This window comes from Manis javanica, chromosome 9 (genome assembly GCF_040802235.1).
Source record: "Manis javanica isolate MJ-LG chromosome 9, MJ_LKY, whole genome shotgun sequence".
NCBI lineage: Eukaryota > Metazoa > Chordata > Mammalia > Pholidota > Manidae > Manis > Manis javanica.
This window is the reverse complement of record NC_133164.1, coordinates 124,904,916-124,926,594: the sequence shown is the minus strand read 5'-3', so window position 1 is coordinate 124,926,594 and position 21,679 is coordinate 124,904,916. Positions and strand designations below refer to the sequence as shown.

At 51.8% G+C, this 21,679-nt stretch overlaps 1 protein-coding gene across 2 annotated transcripts in view; it reads right to left on the bottom strand.

Annotated features, from left to right (window-relative positions):
- The window catches only part of KCNG2 (potassium voltage-gated channel modifier subfamily G member 2), a 45,308-nt gene extending 29,907 nt beyond the window's left edge, over window positions 1–15,401 (bottom strand). Inside the window, exon 1 of one of the 2 annotated variants that reach the window (XM_037007441.2) lies at window positions 15,296–15,401. The gene's annotated coding sequence lies outside the window, so the exon portion shown is untranslated. The remainder of the gene's footprint in view (window positions 1–15,295) is intronic. The other variant, XM_037007442.2, reaches the window with a different exon arrangement.
- Between the last annotated feature and the right edge of the window lie 6,278 nt (window positions 15,402–21,679).

Sequence of the window (21,679 nt, the reverse complement as noted above, 5' to 3'; positions counted from 1 at the left end):
TACAACCCACCAACAAGAAGGGAAAACAACCCAGGTGAGAAACAGGCAAAGGACTTGACGGATATTTCTGGAGACATGTGGGTGTCCAGCGAACACATGAAACTCTGCTCTGCATCATCAGCCGCTGGGAGACGCATACCCAGACCACAGGGAGATTCCACTTCACACCTGCCGGGCCGGCTGTGGTCACAAAGGCAGACAGCAGAGAATGCGGACTAGACTGTGAGGAGATGGAGCCCTTGTGCGCAGCCACTGTGAGGACGGTTTGATGGGTCCTCAAATAAAGGAACATGGAATTACAGTATGACCCTGCAATTCCTCTGCTAGGTATGTACCCAGACTAATGAAAGCAGGGACTCAAATGGACACACGTGAGCTGACGTCCACAGCACACTGCTAACGGTGGCCAAAGGTGGGGCATCTGTCACAGATGAACGGATTAACAGATCGTGGTCCAGGCGTGCAGGGGATATTTTCCGCACAGGGAGAAAAGAAGCCCTGACACATGCTGCAATGTGGGCGGACCCTGAAGACATGCTCAGTAAGATAAGCCAGACTTGAGGGGACCTGTGAAATGCCCAGAAGGCAAACTCACAGAGACAGAAAGACGAGAAGTTACCAGGGGCTGGGGGACAGGGGTGGGGGTAAGGCTTAGTGGGCACAGGTTTCTGTTGGAGTGATGGAGGAATTTTGGAAATAGTGGCAGTGGTCGCAGAGCGTGGAGAATGTGTTGATGGCACTGAGCAGCACGATTAAAACGGCTAAAATGCAAATGCTATGTTTACGTGGTAGACGACGGCCTCTAGTGCTGGCATGGCAGCTGTGTGACCAGGTCCTGAGTGAGCCAAGCCCATCTGTCAGTGGAGCTCGTTCAAACCCCACAGAGCAACCACCAGGGCAGCTTATGACCAGGGTGATACCCAGACTGTGGGACCCTGATGCAGCCCCATCAGAGCAGACACCGAGTGGACCACATGCCCAGCATGGCACCGGGTGGACTCGTGCTGCGTGCATGGCAGCAATGAGGCCACGGTGGGCAGAGGGGCCCAGCCTTAGAGTAGCAGGCCTCCCTCTGAGCTCCCTGACAGCTAAGCGCGTACAGCCATACCCTTTGCATGTGTATTAACAGCCGTTTGATCCGATCTGAAATGGGGGGAAACAGTGACATGGAGTAACTCAAGCACCCCAACCCCACACTGCCTCATCTGCCCATGATAGACCAAGTGTCAGTTTGGGGAGAAGGGGCAGAGGAGCCTGGCAGGCCCCCCACCCCTGGCAGATGGGGCTCAGTGTCCTCATGGCCATTGCTGCTCCATGAACTCTCAAGTCTGCCACCTTGGAGGGAGTCATGCAGGACCCGGCAGGCTGCGGGGCCCCTGAGCCACTGATGAGGAGCCTTCTGGGAAGAGCAGTGGCGCCTGGCCTTGAGACTGAGGCCAGGGCTCCTGGCCGAGTCCCCGTCCCCACCCCTGGAAGCCCATCCCTCGTCGTCCGGCCCAAGCCCCCTGCTCAGCCTGCCCCATAGAATCTGCCGCTTCGACCAGACAAGTGGGTCACGTCAGCCAGAAGGGGCAGTGTCACCACCGAGGCGCCACCTACACCCTCGAGCCGTCACGCGTGCCCTGTCCTTTCTGCGGAGCACCACAGGTTCCTGCTGAGCCGACAGGCCCACGGAGGTCGGCCAGGGGAGCGCGGCAGGCTTCCCACCAGGGACAGGCGCGCCCCCGGGTTCTTCGAAGCCACAGAAGCTATGTTTTGATGTTTCTTTTTCTTCATTGATTTGCCTAAATGAGACTCAGACGTCCATCTTCATAAAACATAATATTCCAATTACAAAACTAACCCATGGGAAAATGGAAAATTGGACCATACAATAAAATAGAATAAAAATACTTTAATTCTATCACTGCAGACAGCGCATGAATTCTGGTCTTTCTTGCATGTTTGCAAGGTCGGCTAGAATCACACACTGGTGGGACAGCGGCCGCAGCAGGCGCCATGGAGGGTCGTGGCCGGGGTGGGTGTGGCCAGGGGGCAAGGGCAGAGTGGGAGGGGGACAGTGGGACAGTTCTGTGTGCTTGGAGGAAGGACACACACACCGGCCGGCAGAGGTCAAGTCAAGTTCCTCAGACTCCATTCCAGACTTTCTTCCTCCCCTTGAGAACTTGAAAGTACAACAGAAAGGGTTAGCAAGACTTGAGGAGGAGTTTAGGGTCTGTGCTGTGTTGGTGGACAGGACGGTGGACAAGGAGGGTGGTTGTGCCCACGTGTTTGTGAAACTTGTTATTTCACTGACTCTGGGAATCCAGTGGAAACACATCACTGGATCTTCTTTGCACCAGAACCTGTCACCCGGCACCTCCCTGCTCATTTACGTGGCCTGTATGCACGTCGATGAACGCGGGGCATAATGCCCCAAGGACGGGCCATGATGCCAACATCTCCATCACTGGACAAAATTTTAATGCCAATTCACAGTAGATGCTGTTTATTCACAAATACTGCAAAGAGCATGCTTTTGCATACTGCAGTTGCTTTCTCTGAGAAGCCTGCCTTTTGCTCAATTAAATATATTTTAAATTATGTCACCGATTTATAAATATATTTTCACTGTAACAAATGCAGAAGCATGTAGAGTAAGGGGTGCATGTCCACCTTTACCAACCCTGACACCAAATCCATTCCTCACCAGTGACCTTTAGGGTGATTTATTTGTCCAGAACTTTTCTATGAAATATGCATTTAAAAAATTAAGCTTACTTTGACATATTTGTAGATTCACATGCAGTTGGAGAAATAACACAGAGATCCCATGTTCTCCCAACAATAACATCTTGCAGGACTCACAAACCTGCAGCCCAATCTCCCAGCCAGGATGCCGATGCTGACACAGTCCAGACCCGGAGCATCTGTCACTGCCAGGTTCCTCCTGGCACTTGCTCCTCTCCCACCCCTTCCTTAAACCCTGGTCACCACTAATTCGTTCTCCATGCCTATAATCCCTGGAAGTCATTTAGAATGTAAGTGGAATCATACAGAATGATTATTTAGAAATTAGCTTATTTTGTGTGGCACAATTCCCTAGAAACTCATCCAAATTGTTGGGGAGGTCAGGTACATGCATTTTCATGTAAAGTAGTGCTTTTGTCTAAGGAGGGACCACAGTTCACCATTCCCTCAAAAACTGTGTCCTGTTTTTGACTATTGCAAACAGAACTGCTATAAAAAGTTATACACAAGCTTTTGTGTGAACAGAAGTTGTCATTTCTCTAGGATAAGTGCAATTGCTGGGTCACATTGTAGGTGCATGACTGACTGCATAAGAAACTGCCAAACTATTTATTCTTCAGTGTGACTGTACCATTCTACATTCCCACCAGCAATGTACGAGAGGTCGTTTCTCTGTATCTCTGTCAGAATTTGGGTTATGCTTTTCCTTTTAGTCATTTTAATGCATCATGGTATATCTTTGTGGCTTTAATTTGCATTTCCTTAGTGACTAATGACATCAAACATCTTTTTATGTGCTCATTTACCATGAGTTCAATGAAATATCTGTTTCCATATTTTGCTCCTTTAATTATGTATTCTGTGGCGCTTTTGAGGGGTTGCTATTGAGTTTTGAGAATTTGTTAGGCATTAGATTCTGGTGCCTCATTGCATGTGTGACTTGCAGATATTTTCTCCTACACTGTAGCTTTTCCTTTCATGTTCTTTTGAAGAGCAATTTTTTATTTTGATGAGGTCCAATTTATCAAGTTTACCTCTTATGGATCGTAAAAAGCTTTTGGTGTCAAGTCTAAGAACTTTTTGTCTAACCCTAGATCCAAATGACTTTCTCTTGTTTTCTTAAAAGTCTTATAGTTTTACATTCTACATTTAGGTCTGTGATCCACTTTGAGTTAATTTATTATAAGGCATGAGGTTTAGGATGAGGTTCTTTTTTTCCCCCTATGGATGGCCAGTCGCTCAACTGCCATTTGTTGAAAAGGCTGTGCTTCTTCTATCTTGAACTAGCATCAAATTTGTTGGAAATCGCGGTTCGCACTGTGCGGGGCTACTATTGGGTCGTGCATTTCTGCTCCGTGACTCCATGCATCTGTCTGTCCTCTGCTGCCATCACACTGCCCTGATTACTGGAGCTCTACAGGGAACACTAATACTGGGTAGAGTGATTCCTTCCACTTTATTCTTCTTCAAGATTGTTTTTAGAGCTTCAGAGACTGTGTTAGAGTCTGTGCTTTTCCATATGAATTTTAGAATAAGCTGTCTATATTCACAAAATTCTTGTTGAGATTTTATAGGAATTGTATTAAACCCATAGTTTAACAGACAACTGAACTATACAGAGTCTTCCGATCCATGAACACAGTAGGTCTTTCCATTGGTTTAGGTTCCATTCTCTTACATCTTTCACCAGCATTTTGTATTTTGCAGCATATGGACTCTGTAGATATTTTGTATCATTTGTACCTAGGTATTTAATATTCTTTGGAGTGACTATAATGGTCTTGACGGTCTTGTGCTTTTAATTGGTTTCACATGTTAATTGCTAGTATACAGAAATATGAGTTATTTTGTGTTTTAATATTTTACCTTACAACCTTGCTGAACTCACTTATTGGTAATAGGAAGTTTTGCAGTACATTCCTTGCAATTTCTTATAGATAACAATAGCATCTGCAAACAGGGACAGGCCTTTCATTTCCTTTTATTGATTTATTTAACTTCCAGCTCTACACTGAATAGCAATAGGGAGAGTGAACAGCCTTGCCTTGTTCCTGGTTTTAGGGGAAAAAATTTATTCTCTCACCATTAAGTATGATGTTGGTCGCAGATTTTTTATAGATGCTTTTTATCAAGTTGAGGATCTATTTCTAGTTTTCTGAGTTTTTACTGTAGGTGGATGTTGGATTCTCTCAAATGCTTTTTCTGCATCAACTGATGTGACCGTTCTGTTGATATTCTGTTGATACTCTTCTGTTGATATGACGGATTGTGCCGACTGATTTTTGAATGTTGAACCATCCTTGTTTAATTAAATGCCACTTGGTCCAGCAACTTAATACACCAGCTAGATTTCATATGCTAATAGTTTGTTTAGGATTTTGAGTCTAGGTTCTTGAAAGATATTGACCTGTAGTTTTCTTTTTTTGTGTGCTTTCCTTGTTTTATGTGGTCTCCACGTAATGCTAACTTGATAAAGTGAGTTAAGAGTTTCCTACTTTTTGCCGAATGTTTAGAATTAATTCTTCTTTGAATGTTTGGTTTTCCAGTGGAACCACCTGGGTCTGGAGATTTCTTTCTCGGGAGTTTTAAAAGAATTACTCAGTTTTGTAAGTTATAGTACTGATTTGAGACCTTTCCTTCGGCTGCATCCCAGGTATTTTGATCTGCTGTGTTTCCACTCTTTCAGTTTAATAAATTTAAAAAACTTTCTTTGAAACTCCCTATTTGATGTATGGATTATTTTAAAGTGTGTTATCTTATTTCTAAGCATTTAGAGGTTTTCCTATTGTCTTTCTGCTCTGTCTCTTGAATCTGTAGGTTTATGTCTTTTACCAAATTTGGGGAGTTCTCAAGCATTCTTTCTTTAAATACTCTTCAGCCCCATCCTCTTTCTCTTCTGAGATTTGATGACACAAATGTTGATGCTTTTATTATTATCACACGGGTCTCGGATTCTGTCCATTTTTTCTTCTCTTCTTTTTTCTCTGTTGTTGAGATCCGGCAATTGTGCTGTATCTCAAGTTCACTGATTTTATCCTTTGTCATCTCTATTGACCCAATGCAGTAAAATTTAAATCAGTTACTGTGTGTTTCAGTTCCAATCATAATTTCATTTCCTTCTTTAAAAAAAAAAATCCTTCTATTCCTTTGCTGGGATTTTCTATTCTTGTGTTTGTTTCTGGAAAACTCACAATTGCTTGGTGAAGTACTTTTATGAAAGCTACTTTGAAGTACTAGTCAGATGATTCCAACATCAATTCATCTTGGTACTTGTTGATCTTTTTCAGTCAGCTTTTGATTTTCCTAATTCTTAGCTGATGAGTATTTTTTTTTTACTGTATTGTGGACATTATGGACATTCATCACTTTGCATGTTGAACCCAGTTGTCCCGGCACCATCTGTTGGAGAGACTCTTCCTCCCCATGGAATGATCTTGGCTCATACTGGCTTCCAGTCCATTGATTACTTGTCTCCCCTTAGTCCAAACCACTTTGATTATTGTAGCTTTGTACTAAGTTTAATGCGTAGTGAGTGTGAGTACTCTACGTTTGTTCTTTTTCAAGATTTTTTTGGCTTATCTGGGTCCTTTGTGATTCCATATGAATTTTAGGGTCACCTTGGTCACTTCTGCAAAAAGGCAGTGGGACTTTCACAGGAATTATGCTGTATAATTCCTTGACCTCAGGAATGCACTTGACCTCAGCCAAGAAGGAGTGAGCCTCGGTGTGTGACGTGTGCAGGGCGGCTGTAAGGCTTGGCTGCCTAGTAATGCTCCCTTGGAGAGGACACAGACACCTGGGCAAGAGGCCATTCAGGGGACAATACTGGGCAAATGGAGGTGCCCAGAAAGTCCTGGAGGCATCTCACGGAAAGAGAGGCAAGGCCCCCAGGGCATACAGTCCTTACAGAATGCTCCCCGTCTGTGGCCCTCTGGGGAAAACAGAAAGAACCACCTGCCCACAGTCTGTCTGTCTTCTGGCATGGACGCAAGGTGCAGATGAAAGCTGGCTCTGCGTCAGCCCCCCGTCTTTAAAATAAGGGCTGGGACAGTCTTCCCAGAGCTCTTTCCAACTCATAAATCCTGGGAGTTCCAGATGGACCCAGGTTTGGGTCTAATTCTAATATTTACACATTAAAAAAGACGGAGGGTAGCCCTGGTGGAAGCCTGGGACCCCAGCTACTCAGTCCAGCCCCAAGGGGAGGATGAAAGGAAAGAAAATGGCACAAAACTCCCACGTATCAATTCCCAACTCTGGCCTTGAACCAAAGCCCATTTTCAAAAACTGACGCCTTTGAAAAGGAGGGAAGAACCTGTTTTCTCGTGACAAACTTGGCCGCCACTTGCCTGGGGAGGCTGAGTCCTTGTTTCTGGTCACAGTCACCACCACAGCTGGCAGGAGAGTCTGGCACAGATGGCAGAGTGCGGGGTCTCCTCCAGTGAGGGAAGGCACCACAAGGGGCTGCCAGGGCCTATGTCTGCAGCCCCCTCTTGGCAGGGACGCGTGCCCACATTTGAGAGGATTCTGGACTGGAGTCAGATGGTGCATATGAAGGACCCCAGAATAATTCCCTTTACAAAGGGACCCTGAGCAATAACAGGGTCATGCCACCGGCCAGCAGACATGTTTTAGGGGATCCCCAGGAGACCATGCAAAGCCTGGCAGGCCAGATCCCACTGACAAGGCAGCGAAAGGCCAGCCTGGCACAGGACCCTGCACCTCAGTGAGCAGAACTGCCTCCATGCAGGGTGGAAGGGGCCAACTCAGAAATATCACCTTTGTCTTGGTAGATGGAGCCCAAGCCCTCGGGGCAGGCGTGTATCCTGGAGGACAGACTCACACCCCTCAGTCCTGGTCTCCCTGTGTGGCTTTTCAGGTTACCTACATTCTCCATTGTACAGACATCAAAGATGCAAGTGAACAAGACGTCAGCACACAGTTTGCCTGGCTCAGACCTTGCCAGGTCCAACCCACTGCCCATCTTGGGGGTTTCACCAGGCTGGGCGAGCGTCTGCTCATTGGACACTGCCTGGTATTTTCCTGGGGTTACCCTTGCCCACCAGCTGTTTGCGCATAAATATGTGACTGTATGTATGTGTAGACACAAACGTGTGTAAGTGTGTGCGTGTTTGTATATGTATGTGTACATGTGTGTATGTATCTGTGTGTGTGCATCTATCTACATCTGTGTGTAGCTCCTCCTCCCCCACAGCTGGACTTGAGATTTTAGAGGGTCAAGATGTATTTTCTAATTCTTAGCACAGAACCCAGCTCACTCTAAACATTCAGATGTCTGCTGACTTAACTGACGCGGGCCCTCCACCACGGACACAGCAGCGCTGCAGGTCAGGCCCGGGGAGGGCGGCTGAGCACTTGTGCATCATGGGGACAAACGGCGGTCCGGGAAGAGGCACGTGGCAAAGCTGGACAAACAAGATGCCCCAGAGAAACAGGCATCAGAAGAAGGCAAGAAGAAGCCTGGCTGACCCAGGAGACAAACAGGACAGTCCTGGCAGCCACAGCCTCCGAAAACACACATGGACACAGGATACCTCCCGGGACAGGTCCACACATGCACACGTGCAACAAGCAACCAGCCAGAGAGCAGTGCACAGCCTGTTCACCTTCTGCCTGCATGAGTGTTTAACAACAACCAGGTATCACCTTTACAACAAAAAGCCATTTACTTTGGGAATTTAAAAAGAGATTTAAGTGCCGATACACAGTATGAGGTGGGTGCACAGGAAGTTTGGCATCTGTATCCAATGCCTTGCGTGATCACACCTACTTTTTCAAAGATTCATCTATTAAGATGTTTATCAGTGATATTTAGAATATTGAAAAATTAGAAACCCATATGGCCAACAGCAGATGGAAACATAAACAGATTTCACAAATCCACACCACAAATACTCCATGTAACAACTGAAAATGCAAAGACATAAAATGACCCCGATATTTATGTGAGGGTGTATGGATGTGTGAATGTGTGGGAAATTCCGTACATAAACACGGAAGCTGCCACTCGCAGCTCTGATAAATTCAGAGCCCTAACCTCTGGAGAGTGAAATTACACAAGGCTTTGTTAGACTTATATTTTTCTTTAATCTGCATTCCTAAGCTTTCCATGATAAAAATGCACTTCTTTTATAATGAGGGAAAAGCAGTAACATACTTCTGAGGTGCATGTATCTGTAAACATGACAAATTACCTTCCTATCTGTCCCTGGGCCATGCTAGCTTCCTTTCGCTGTCATTCCCTTTGGTGTGAGATGAGCCCCTCACAGTTCATATAAAAGTGCATCAGCCCAGACCTGGCCCAGCCCTGCCTGGAAAGGGCCCTGCCTTTGGCCCCATAAGACCCACGTGTGGCCTCCCTCCCCGGCTGCCTGTGTGAGCACAGCTCTGCCTCAGACCTCGGTGCCAGGTGCCCTCCGGAGACCAGGACGTGTCAGGCCACAGGACCCGTGTGTCCTGAGGAAGGACGGACATGCCACGGAAGCCCAGACCTCTGTGAGCCCCACCAGCACGGCAAGTTCTTGGGAAAACGTGTCACAATTGCCCGAGAGCAAAAGCCAACCAGCTCACCCTCAGCACTGCCCACCAGCTCCGCTACTGCATTCCTGCAAGAAGAAGCATTTTTCTAATTGGGCGAGTGTTCAAGAAGCTGATGATATATATCTTCCTCATCTAAAAGATGGCTTTTTCTTTTTGTAGAAAAATAAATCAAGGACACTTGTTCACAGTTGGAAACTGTCATGATCTTGGAGTGACTGAGAACCGGCTGAGGGCCTGGAAGCTGCGTCGCCGCCCGCGAGGACAGGGCTCCACCTGCCAGCGGCCCCGCACGCCCACCGAATGGCCTATCTAGGCATCTGTCTTTGACGCAGTTTACTTGACTGACATTCCACTCCACTGCATTGACTCTGCTGTGACGTTAAATAAGATGCTGCCACTCAACTTGTCATGCACTTGTTTCCCTGTCAGTTTACACACAGAGCCGTCTCCCCGACTGAAAAAGGAAACGAAAGGCAGCAGGGAGGGAGCCTCTTCCTGGCTGCTACCAGCCATGGGTTGGCTGCTGTATGTTCAGGGAGACGATCGGAAACCCTCTGGCCACAAGAGGGGCAGCCTGCTCCCACCCCACACAGGGGGAGCACGCCTGGATGGGGGAGCCCACCAGGTGCCTGCTGAGCAGGGCAGGGGCCCGGGTCCACCACAGCCTGGGCAAGCTGTCCTGCTGCTCCTCTGAGCTGCCCTAAGTGTTTCTAGAAACTGCTAAACCTAACCAAGAGATGGGCATTAAAGGAGATCAGCCACGTCTCTTCCGAGTCCACGGTCTCAGGCCCTCAGATGGAGCCCTGGGCTCTCTCCTGAGGGGGACAGATGCCACCATGGCCTGAGGCCAGCTCCTTTTTACCCAGCAGGTTTGTCTGTGAGAGCAAGCCGGAGTCGGTCACCTCTGTGAGGGCCAGCTGGACCAGATGTCACGTGGGGGTGGTCACTGGGGTCCCCCGGTCAGAGCTTCCAAGAGGGCCTTTTAAACACTCTGGTTCAGCCCTCAGGGGACAGGGCCAGTCAGACCGACCAGCAGCTGGTCACTGGGAGGTTTGCGTTCCAACGCACCCTGAGAACAAATGGGTGCGCATAATGCCCTGGAGAAAAGGAGACATGGGTGCCTCTGGACATACGTGGTTTAGGCAGGGTCTCCCCCTTACTTTGAACCCACAGTAAGAGATGCATTTTCTGCTGTGAGCCAGAACACATGGGCGATGCCCACTGCAGTGAAATGCTGGAACCTTCACAGAGCAGGAGGCAGGGTTCTCTGCCTCTCTGCAAAGATGCCACTCGCAGCCCACAAACCAGAACTTCCACTCTTTCCGATGACAAGAATCACCTGGGGCTTGTGCGGAGAACTTGGCTTGCCAGCCCCACCCCAACCCACCAAACTGACGCTCCCATGACGCAGTGAGCTTCTGAGAGGAAGTCAGGAAACCATCGGGTGCCCTGGCTTCACTGCACATGAGGATGGATACACGGTGAGGGGAGAGGGGGCCACTGGAAACCACGCGACTAGAGGCAGACCCTCCACCCACCCACAGCGTTCGAGTCCTGCTGGGGCCGAGGACTGAGGAGGGAGCCGCACAGCCACACGGCCTCTCCCAGCAGAGCTAGTCCATTAGTGAAGTCCTGCTAGAATCTGGTAAAAACTGGCTGTGTTCAGATTAGCCCGAGGGTTGCTGAGGCTCTGCTGGGCCCCATAATTCTAGCCTTTGACTTTCACGTACCCAGCACTACCCAAATCTAATCTAATATTTACACTCCATCATTTAAATATCTGAGAGGGTTAAAAATATCCAGGAAGGTGTTTTGAGAGAAATCTTCTGCATCCATGGATGTTTTGTTGCCCTTGTCTAGCTTGGATTAGCACATAGTCTACAGGCACACACCTGATCATCTACATTTGCTCTCTTACAGCACTAAACTATGTTTTCTACCTTTATCTTGCATCTACCTACCACTTCAGCATTTTATTAAACATAATAATAATAATAAATATAAGGGAGAAATGTGGGATTCACATATAAATCAAGTATACAAATCAAACGAATATTCATATTTGACCTGATTGTTTATAGTTCATAATGCGAGATCAAAACCGAAAGTTTCTGTGATGACGGCCCTTGTACTGTTCACCATGTACGAACTTGTTCGTTATGCTTCAGAAGATTGGAGACTGTTGAGAATTAGGCTGGGGGTGGATTAATGATTGTGCATTGAGTCCCCTATACAGAATTTTATTGTTGTTAACAACCATTTGATCAATAAATATGAGAGATGCCCTCTCAAAAAAAAAATTATTAAAGACTATTATATACAAAAAAAAAATATCCAGGAAGGTGGGCAAATTCTGGAGCTGCCATCCAGGGCTCCCGCTACCACCTGCACTTGTCGGCCCTGCTCACCAAGGCCTGTAGGAGGTGGGCCAGGGCCCGCATAAGGGACAAAGCAAGAGGGCCTGGGGGGCAGGGGAGGCTGAGGCCAGGGGAGAGGCTGCCTGGGCCCCTCGGAGCAGGGCGGGGAGTCGGGGGCCCTTTGCCTGAGTGGGTGCCTGCAGTTCTGCTCCATGAATCTTCTGTCAGTCTTATCTTCACTGACTTAAGCAGCATAAAGGTCTTCTGTACTATGCATGCATTACATGTCAACTAGTCTTTCTCTAAACACACACTCAAGGCCCCAAACACTGGGTATTTTCTTTTGGAGTGAGTGCACCCGGACTCCTCCTTCAGACTACAAGTCTCTCCTCTGAAAGTCAGCCAGCCAAGATTTCGCTCGGTCTAGCATTCTCGCCTGGCGTGGGAGGAACCAGGAAGATGAGCAGACGAGGCACAGGACACGGGCATCTGCCCTTGCGGGAATGTGCACCCATTTGTTCTCAGGGTGCGTTGGAACACAAAGCTCCCAGCGAGCAGCTGCTGGTCGGTCTGACTGGCCCTGTCCCCTGAACCTGAGTGTTTATGAGGTCCTCTCGGAAGCTCTGACCGGTGGACCCCAGCGACCACCCCCACGTGACATCTGGCCCAGCTGGCCCTCACAGAGGGGACTGACTCAGGCTTGTTCTCATAGACAAACCTGCTGGGTAAAAAGGAGCTGGCCTCAGGCCATGGTGGCATCTGTTCCCCTCAGGAGAGAGCCCAGGGCTCCATCTGAGGGCCTGAGACGGTGGACTCGGAAGAGACGTGGCTGATCTCCTTGAATGCCCTGGGTGCCTCTCACACCCTGAAGAGCAGGGCAGTCGTCAGGAGGCTGGGTGCAGCCTGACCAGCTTGTCGACAAGAGGCTGGGCCGCTGGTTCGTCCTGGTGCGGCGGGACGGCAGCTGGTGCCCACTCCCCTCAGTGCACTGTGTCCCCTCCACCACGGTGGCTGCCTGATGACGCCCCTTTCAGTCTGTGAGGCCCAGCGGCAGTGGGAGCTCCCAGACTTCAGCCCCATGAAATTGCCCATCAGCACCCGGCGTGTAGCTGCTCAGACACACAGGAGTGAGTTTCTTGGGCCCCCGGATGTGTCTCATGGGGAAAAGCCCACCTTCCTCATCTTTCAGCTCCTGCGCCCTCCCGCTCTTTGGGCACCCCAGCCCCCACATGTCCTGGTCGCCCATCTGCTCCCTTCACGCCACCCCCACACATCCACACTCGCTGCAGAAGCTGCATCACCACCCACGCCAACACCCCTCAGCTGGTCCTGCCCGCCTGGTGCCTGAACAAGAGGCGCCTCTTCCAGGAGAGTGGCCAGAGCCGAGGGGCGGGGGAGCCTGCACCCTGACCTGAGCTGCCAAATCCTCCCCACCTGCTCTCGCCAGGGCAAAAGCCAGCATTTTGCCATTCCTACGAACCTATGTGTTCTACACACTCTATCGATTATGGGACATACACCTGTAATTATGATAATGCAGCTCCCAGGCATACACTGAATAGAAACTCTTAATTATAACTCAAACAATTAATCAACCACCACATATTTTCTGAGCATCTGGCATGCGCAGGACTCTGTGCCAGGCGTGGAAAAGAAAGCCACACAGCCTCCCGCTCTGCCAGCAAAGGATGCGCTTCCCTCTTCTTCCCAGGCCTACAAAAACACAGTGTTTTCTTAAATTATGGAAATCTCAAGGTATAAAAAAAACTTTCACAAAGTGGAATATGTAAATTGTAAGAGGAAAGGGATCAGGACCAGTTGGCACTGGCCTTGGAAAGAATCTCAGAGTTGTTTCCATAACCTGTCCCCTGTTGAGACACAGAAGAGTCTTTTCTTGGCACTGCTGTATAATCCCTGGTATGCGTGTGGCCGGCACACACCAGGGCCCATAGCCATGGGGACTCATTCCCAAAATGTGCCACAATGCCCCCCCACCCCCACACGCAATTTAAGAGAACTCAGAGCAATCTCACCCCGTTGACTGACTAGGGATTATTAATGAGGTGCAGCCTGAGGCGACTGTCCCCCTGCACAATCCCAGAGACCGGGGCGAGGGACACATAGCTTCTCTTCTGCTTCAGCCAGGCTGTGTTTGTGGGCGCCGTCCCGGTTTTCCCAGTGAAATGACTTCTCATCCTTAGTCGGCGTGCACTGCCCTGTAGACGTGAGGAGCCCGGGGGTCCGCCCCGCCGACCTCCCTTCCAGCGGCTGTCCTGAGCAGGGCCGGAGTGGACCCGCCAGACCGCTTGCAGCTCCTCCCAGGCCCGTCATTCCCAGATGCACCAACAGTCAAAATCCATTTCGCAATAGCCATTTGTGCCAAACGTAGGCCTTTGAGGACGTATATCAGGAAAGGGGCACCTTTGCAACGGAGGAAGAGGGGAAGGGAAGCGCAGAGGGACCAGGAGGACTTTCTGGAATTCCAAGGGCCAAGAGGAGACTATCCAAGCCCAAGGAGAGCTCTGGGCTGGGGATGCAGACAAGGTGACAAGGAGTGACAAAGGGAATCACAGCCCGTGACTGCGGCCCTTCTCCAAGAACCCAGAAACTGAACCTGCTGGGAAGAGGCGGGCAGGGAGGGGGCTCCACCCAGCACCCCAAAACAGCTGGAGCTCAAACGCGCAGGTTCACAGAGGCTGCGGGGTTCCCAGGGGCTTGTGGTAGCGTTAGGGGCACGGGGAGAGCCCAGGTGGCCCTGCGGGACACCGGTGCCCTCAGCTCAAGGCCCAGGGCCTCCTCAGCAGCTGCCCTCCTCGCCCCGGGGCCACCCCGGCTCGGGCAGGGAGGGTGCGAGGGTCCAGGAGACAAGTTTGCAGAATTCGCGGCTGCCCGCGGGGGGCCCCCTCTCCGGATTCAGGTCCCCTGGCGCGCGCCAGGGCCAGAGAAGGTTGGAGCGGCGGCCGTGCGCCTCTGAGGGGCGCGGGCGTGTGCGGGGTGCGTGTGCACGCCCGTGTGCTGGGGGCGGCGTTCATCCCACCGGACGGGGGCAGGAAGGGGCACGAGCGCCGGGTCGGGCGCAGGTCGCGCAGGTTTCGGGAATCGGGCTCCGGATGGCGGCCCCCGCGCCCCTCGCTTGCTACCACCCGGCGCGGACAGACGGGGCGGCGGCAGCACCCGGGCTCCCCGCGGCGCACGCGGCCGCCCACCCGCCTGGGAGCCCGGGGTGGGGGGCGCCCTGCACCGCTCCTGCGGATCCGCGGGCCCAGGGCCGCCAGGGCGCCGCCGAAGCCCCACGGGCTGCTTGGCCACCACCGCGCCGCGCAGCGCGAAGAAACCGCGCGCCGGGCCACCGCCGCTTCGGGACCTGTCGTCGCTCCGGCCCCTCGGGTTGGCCTCCTGCGGCCGCCCAGCCCCGTTCCTGCCCCGGGACCTTGCGGTGCGGACCCCCGCCCCGTGCCCACGCAGGCCCGGGCGTCTCCGGTGCAGACCTCTGCCCCGCACACCCTGTCCCCGCGCGACCCCGGGACCCTCCTAGGGAGTTTCGGCTGCGTCCGGTCGCCGCTCCTGTCCGCAGCCCTGCGTGCACACCCCGCGCCCCTGGCCCCGCGGCCGCCGGCGCAGACCCCCGGTCCCACCGCGCACAACTTTACCTCGGACCGGACTCCGCGGGCTGCCGCTCGGGCTCCGCTGGCCGGCCGGCGACCTCCTAGGGGCGGAGCGGCGTCTCTGGAGCCCGCGGCCCGCGGAGTCCGGCCCCGCCCCGCGCCCCGCCCCCGGCCCGCCCCGCGATCGGCCCGGCTGCGGTGGCGCTGCGCCCCCTCGCGCCCGGCCGCGGGTCCCGGGGGCGACCGGACCCCTGAGCGCGCCTCCCTGGCCGAGCTCGGAGCCCAGGACGGGTCCACTGAGAGCGGACTTTCGGTGGGGGGCGCGCAAGGCGCGAACCCTGTTGTGCACACCGCACCCACCACCGCGAGAGACGCGCGCGCGCGCGCACACACACCCGTGGCGGCTCCAGAGGCATAGACCCCCTCCTACCCATCATAACCAGCCCCCAAAGCAATCCTCTAGTAAAGGGGCAGAACGGGGTAGGGGTGCTCGGCGTGGGCGCCCGAGTGCCCTGGGGTAGGATGCTAGTGGGGTCTGGAGGCACTAGCCTGACACCAAGAAGGCCTGCCATATGGGGCGGACACATACGTCTGTGCAATGGAGTTCGGGTTACTCGCTCCCAGCCTCTGGCGAGGGGGTGTTGCAACATTTGCAGTTACAAGAAGGAAAAGCCCCCCCGCCCCATTCCCGACACCAGCCTGAATGGAGACCTTGATAAGGTCGTTTTCTCCATAGAAACACTCACTGAGTCCCAGAGCAGGAGTGGCCCAGCCACCCCATCCCTGAAGCCCACGCTGACCGCAGTGATGACACCCCGGGGCTTCTGGGGCTTGGACAGCTCTGTGGGCAGTCTTCCTGAGGCCGAGCAGAATCCGCCTTTCCAGACAGGTGTGCGCTCCACGGACATCTTTAGTTGTGAGAGGCAGAAAGAACTAGGCCAAGCACCTATAACCCTAGAAACACTGGCTGAAAACAGAAACAAGAGAACTCAGGGAACGCTCAGCATGAGCGCCCTGCAGCTGGCAGCCTTACTTAAGAGGGCACAGATGTGGAGGGTATGTGTGATGTCTGGACTGAACACTCCACATCTGTCACCGTTCTTAGGTGGAAACCTCCCGACCCAGCCCCACTGGGGCTCCCTCTCGAAGACCCTGCACTTTGTGCCGAGTCCCTGGATTGCTGTGACTGTGCGGAGAGGACGAAGCACTATACCTCTGTCGATCCAGCCAAAGGGTTCGCCAGCCTTTTCCAGCACTGCCACATTTTCAGTCAAGTCTCCAGTCCTCCTGGCCCATATGTGTGGTTCTTCATTTTTCTGCATCCATGATTGTCAGTGATTCGGTTCTGTAAGAGCTAGATGCAGTAGGTCACAATGTGTGCCTATGAACTTTCATTTCATTAGTTTTTACTAATGTTTTTTGCTGAGCCTGTCAGATGTAACAGAACCTTAATCCTAGCATGCAATGTATCAGCCCCTTCCTCACTCTGAGCCACTGGGAAACTGGTAGGCCACGCAGTCGGTGTCCTCCGGGAAGGGAGTGCATGCGAGGGCCCCGGGCCTCCTCAGCCCGCCTCTGGAGCCACGCTAACAGTCAGCTTGCTGTGGGCCATACCATTTGCCAGCCACAATCTACCTCCCATCTAGACTGTTCTGGCCACACACGTTTCCCATTTTGCTTGGGAGATGTCAAAGCAGACTTAATCAAAAGCCTTTCTGAAATCGAATATAACTAAGCAGGCTTCTAACCTGGTACATCTACTAATATTACAACAAAGGACAACAAATATGGTCTGTTTAAGACGACTGTTTTCAGTCTGAAATAACATTGACCACTCTGTTCAAAACAGCGCCCTGAGAGTGCAAATTCTGGCCCATTACTTACACATCTTTATATCCTGACCAGGCCACTCACTTCTCTGGGCCCATTTTCCTCGCCTATAAATGGGAATAATAGCTGAGCCGACTTCAGTGCCTGTTTTCATAATTAAATGAGTCAATGCCAGGACACATGTGGCCCATAGTAAACAAACCAATTGTCACTACTTTAGGCACTGAAGGAACAGTAATGATCTGGAATGTTTCAGGAATGCTGAAATGAAACACCGACCATGTCTGCACACTGGAGAGCTTTGGAATGCAGGGCTGGGGACCTGGAGAGCTCACAGCAGACGCTGCCTGGTGCTGGAGCTCTTCACAGAACCGGTTCTCTCTTCACACCACCAAGGGAATGCTCAGTATAGCGGGACAGACAGCTCTCTGTGTGCTTCCTTCTTGATTAATCTCTGCATGTGTATTTCTCACCTGCATTCCCATCATTACGTGTGTCTCACTCCCTTTTACTATTTGTATCATTTTGTTTCTGCACATCTGAATATTTGGTTCTATTTCTGATCATTGTTTAAGTTAGGCAGCATGATGGCCTGGCTGGGGAACTGGACCCTCTGGAGTCACGTATCCTGGGATCCTAGCACGCTCACGGCCACAAGGACAGGGGACTGGACAGGACTGCAGAGGACAGCATTCGTAGCTCCTAGTAGATGCTTTATTGCATTTTCTCAGTCATCTTCAATTCATGCCTTGGTTGATGAATCTTCACTATCATGTAGTTTCTGTTTGGGAAAAGGAGCAAACATTTACAAAACTCTTTTTTGTATGTAAAACATGCTCATTGTAGAAAATGAGTAAACTTTCTGTGAAAAGTACAAGGGAGAAAATGAGAAATCCCTTATAACTCCATCTCTATCATTCAATCCTTTATCACTGTTACTATTTTATTTGGCCTTTTTCACATAAAAACGTACTTCAGTTTGTTTATATACAGTCACAATATATGGTGGGCTCTCACCACTTAACAGGATGTGAGCATCTTCAACATTGTCCAGGTTCCAACATCATTTTAATGAAGGCACAGAATTCTGACCCGTGGCAAGTACCACCCTTTACCTGAAACTCAGTTGACATTTATGTTTTCTCCAAATTTTTGCTTATAAAATGCTCTGCTGTGAACGTATGTATTTATTGACATGTCTTGATTCACTTTCTTGACTATAGTAATATGTTGGTGAATACCGACTGGTATGTTATCAGAGGGAAATCCTGTGAAAATGACTGAAAACCCATTTCTTTGAGGAAACAAAGTTTGTGTGCGCACCCGCTTACTCTCTGAGCAGACGGTGAGCCGGTGCGGGGTGTGTTTGTTTTTGCTTCCGGTTTCTACGTGCGTGTTCAGTAAATGTTTGCTGTGAATGCAGAAGTGAGGAATGAACGGTGTTACAAACTCAGATGTCTAATTACTTTCTTCACTAATAGTTTCCAAGTTAGTCCATTTTTCTAGGTATTTATGATCTTCATGTCTCGGCTGCTCTCCAAAACAAGATGATACGTTACTTGCCTTTTCGGGCCCAGCTCTTTTGAGGTGGAACCAGACGACGCCTGTCGCCCAGCCATTTAAAGTGCAGCTTGGTGATTTTTGGGGATCCACAGAGTCGTGTGGCCATCGCGCCCTGTAAAGCAGCCCTGCGCCCTCCCCCGGCCCTGCCACGGGACCGGCTTCTGTTGCTGTGGTCCCTGCCTGGCTGGGGGCACATCCCAGCCCGGAGGGAGGCTCCTGCCTCTGGGCCTTTGAGCTCCTGCATGCTTCCGTTCACCTGCAGGTTCGCGGCTACCCTGTCCTTCTCATGCGTGGGAGGAGTCCGTTTCTGAGGCCTCCGCCCGCCTCTGGACCTGGAGGCGGGTCAGCCCCCTCCTTGCCGGGCTTCCTGCCTCCAGGGTTCCTGCAGCTGCGCCGGATCTGCCCCGCTGCCTGCGGGTCTATCCTCTGGCTTCTCTCTCTGAGGCACGGCGGTGGCATTCGTGTCTTCTCGACATTTTGCAGCTCCCCAAACGCCCAGGGAGCTGCACCTCCCCATGAGACTGGCCCGGCGGCCCACACAGCCCTGTCCTCTCTGTTCTTCCCGCTTTGGGCAGATCAAACGTTCCCAGCGGGGGGAGCAGTGTCTGCCTCAGGCTTTCTCATTTTCTCCTTTGTCCTCACTGTCACCCTGCACCCGGACTCCCCCATACACTCTCTCCTATTTCCTCACCTTGGCTTGAGCCCCAAGGAGGGAAGCAATACCCTAAACGCAGACACTGTGACTTCAGGGCGTCCCTTGCTGCTCAGGCCTGTGGTTCAGCACAGGACGCTGCCTTTCTTAGCTGGCAGCGCTTCCCTTAGCCCAGGAGACACAGCCTGGTGGTTGAGGCTCTGTGCCTGCGAACGTTCCAAATCGTGCCTTAAGGGGCAGTTTACATAACACTCATCAACATGGATTCACTGTTATGAAATGACCCTGATCCAACAGGAGGGATCCTTGGGGAGGCCCCCCCACCTTTAATTCAGCTCTGCAGTAGAACCAGCCATCTTCACTACCTCTGTGGGGTCTGGCTTACAAGTCTAAGTGTCATCTCAGCCGTGCCACGCCTCTGGGAAGCAGTCTCAAAGTTGATGTGACAGCATTTAAGCTCTTTAAACCCTTAGTCCTGCACAGTGCACTGGAGTAAGGCTTTGGATGACTGGGGCTTGCTTTTTTTCCTGGACTATTGGGCATCAATGACATTCTGAAGAGAGGTCTTCCCCTGGTCTTTCAAACAGAGCAGAGACCCTGGCCTTTCAGGATCGCGCCAGGCCCTTCCCAGTTCACATGTCAGTTAAGCACCTACTTCGTGCCAGGAGAGCCTAAAAGATCAGCAAAACCATCTGCTGCCTCAGGCGGTTGGAAATGATGTTAAAAAGAAATCACCCCAGGCAGTTAGCTGCCCTGAAGGTCACACTGGGCGACGAAGGAGCAGCAGCCTGAGATGAAAGAGGCTGAACGGTGTCGCACAGGGAGGCTGACGGCTTATCCGTCTTGGCTCAGCCTTTAAATGAGCTTTAAATTCTTCCTCCCAAAATATGAGCCACCCCACATCCCACCTCCCCCGCTCTTTGGTTTACACAGAAAGCTCAGATCATAGAGGCTGGAGACAAGGGTGAGAAAAAGAGACCGAGGAGCTCCATCTCCACCCCCCACCCCTGGAAAAGACCCAGACCACACAGCCATTCTCCGAGTAATAAGTGACAAACAGCAGATGTTCTGTAGCCTGTACGGGAAGTAGCCGCCTTTCTTGAAACACAGCTAAAGAATCAGAGTGATTGCATGGAAGGACCCAGAATTTCCCACAGCTAAACCCAGGAATGGTGCAGAAGGGGTCAGCACATCCGTCCCAGAGGCAGGTCAGCCCCCCGGGGGCCCCGCCCACCAGGCTCCCTCCCTCCTTCAGACTGCCCTCTGGCCATGCCCCTCCTCCTGTGCCACTGGCCTTCACAGCCTGCTCCCCGCCCCCAGTGAAGGAAGACAGTTGCTTAGAGAATATGTGGTATTTCAGGTAGAATGCCCTTCAGGTAGAAGGGTTTCCCATAAACCTTCAGCCTTCACCCTTGCTGACCGCTTCCCTCATAGACCCACCCTCAAGGGGCCAGGCCACCTGGTCTTCCGTTTCTGCTGGAGGCTGCGGCTGCCCAGCCTCCCACACAGGCCGGGTGTGCAGTGGGCCTCGAGCTCTGCATGGTGGCTTTGGGGTAGTTTTCTTTGCTGAGGAGCGACATCAACGCCCTCGGAGGCCTGATACTGGTTACAGAGTCCCATCGTTCTAAGGACATTTCCGTCTGCCGCCACCCTGCCGGCACCTGCCTCGGAGAGCCTGGCTCCCCACGCGGCTACCCTGCAAGCCAGCTGGCCGCCCTGGGGGCAGGGGTTCCTTTCTTGGCTGTACAGCACGTCTGAGTCATCTAGGGGTTTCCTGCTCCTGCAGGGCTGGAAGGGGCCTTTCCGCCTCTGACTTGCACTGAGTCCTGGACGCTGTAGAGGCAGGGCCTGCACGGCCAGCCTGGTTGATCTGTGAAACCTGCCATTTACCAGGAAGGCTTTGTGCCGGAAAGCACTGCTCGTAACTGCAGAAAGCTGAGAGAGTAATAGTTACACATGGAAAACCCTAATTTATTAGGCTACCTGACATGAAGCAAGGTAGAAAGAAAGAAAAATAACTGTGGCCACATGTTTCCCGCCTCGAGTCAGGTAAAAGAATCCTCCCCGTTCCCCACAGAGTGGTTTTAAATGGTGAATGACTTTTAGTTTGCTTATGTATTTTGTCCCTTTACTGCAACACTTGTCACATCAGTAGAGGTATTAGCGGGACTCTTGGCCGCGAGGGGAGCCGAGCTGCCTCAGCCGTGAAGGGTCCGGCTCTGGCTAAGGGCCACAAGCCTGGCCTCTGGGGAGCCTGGGTTTAGGTTTCAGAAGACATCCCGGCCTGTCTTCCTTCTCCCCTGGGTCCTGGTGCCATGTCGCCTCTGGTCGGCACATGGCGGAGGCCTCAGTGGACCCAGGCTTCATCTAGAGCCTCTAGCGGA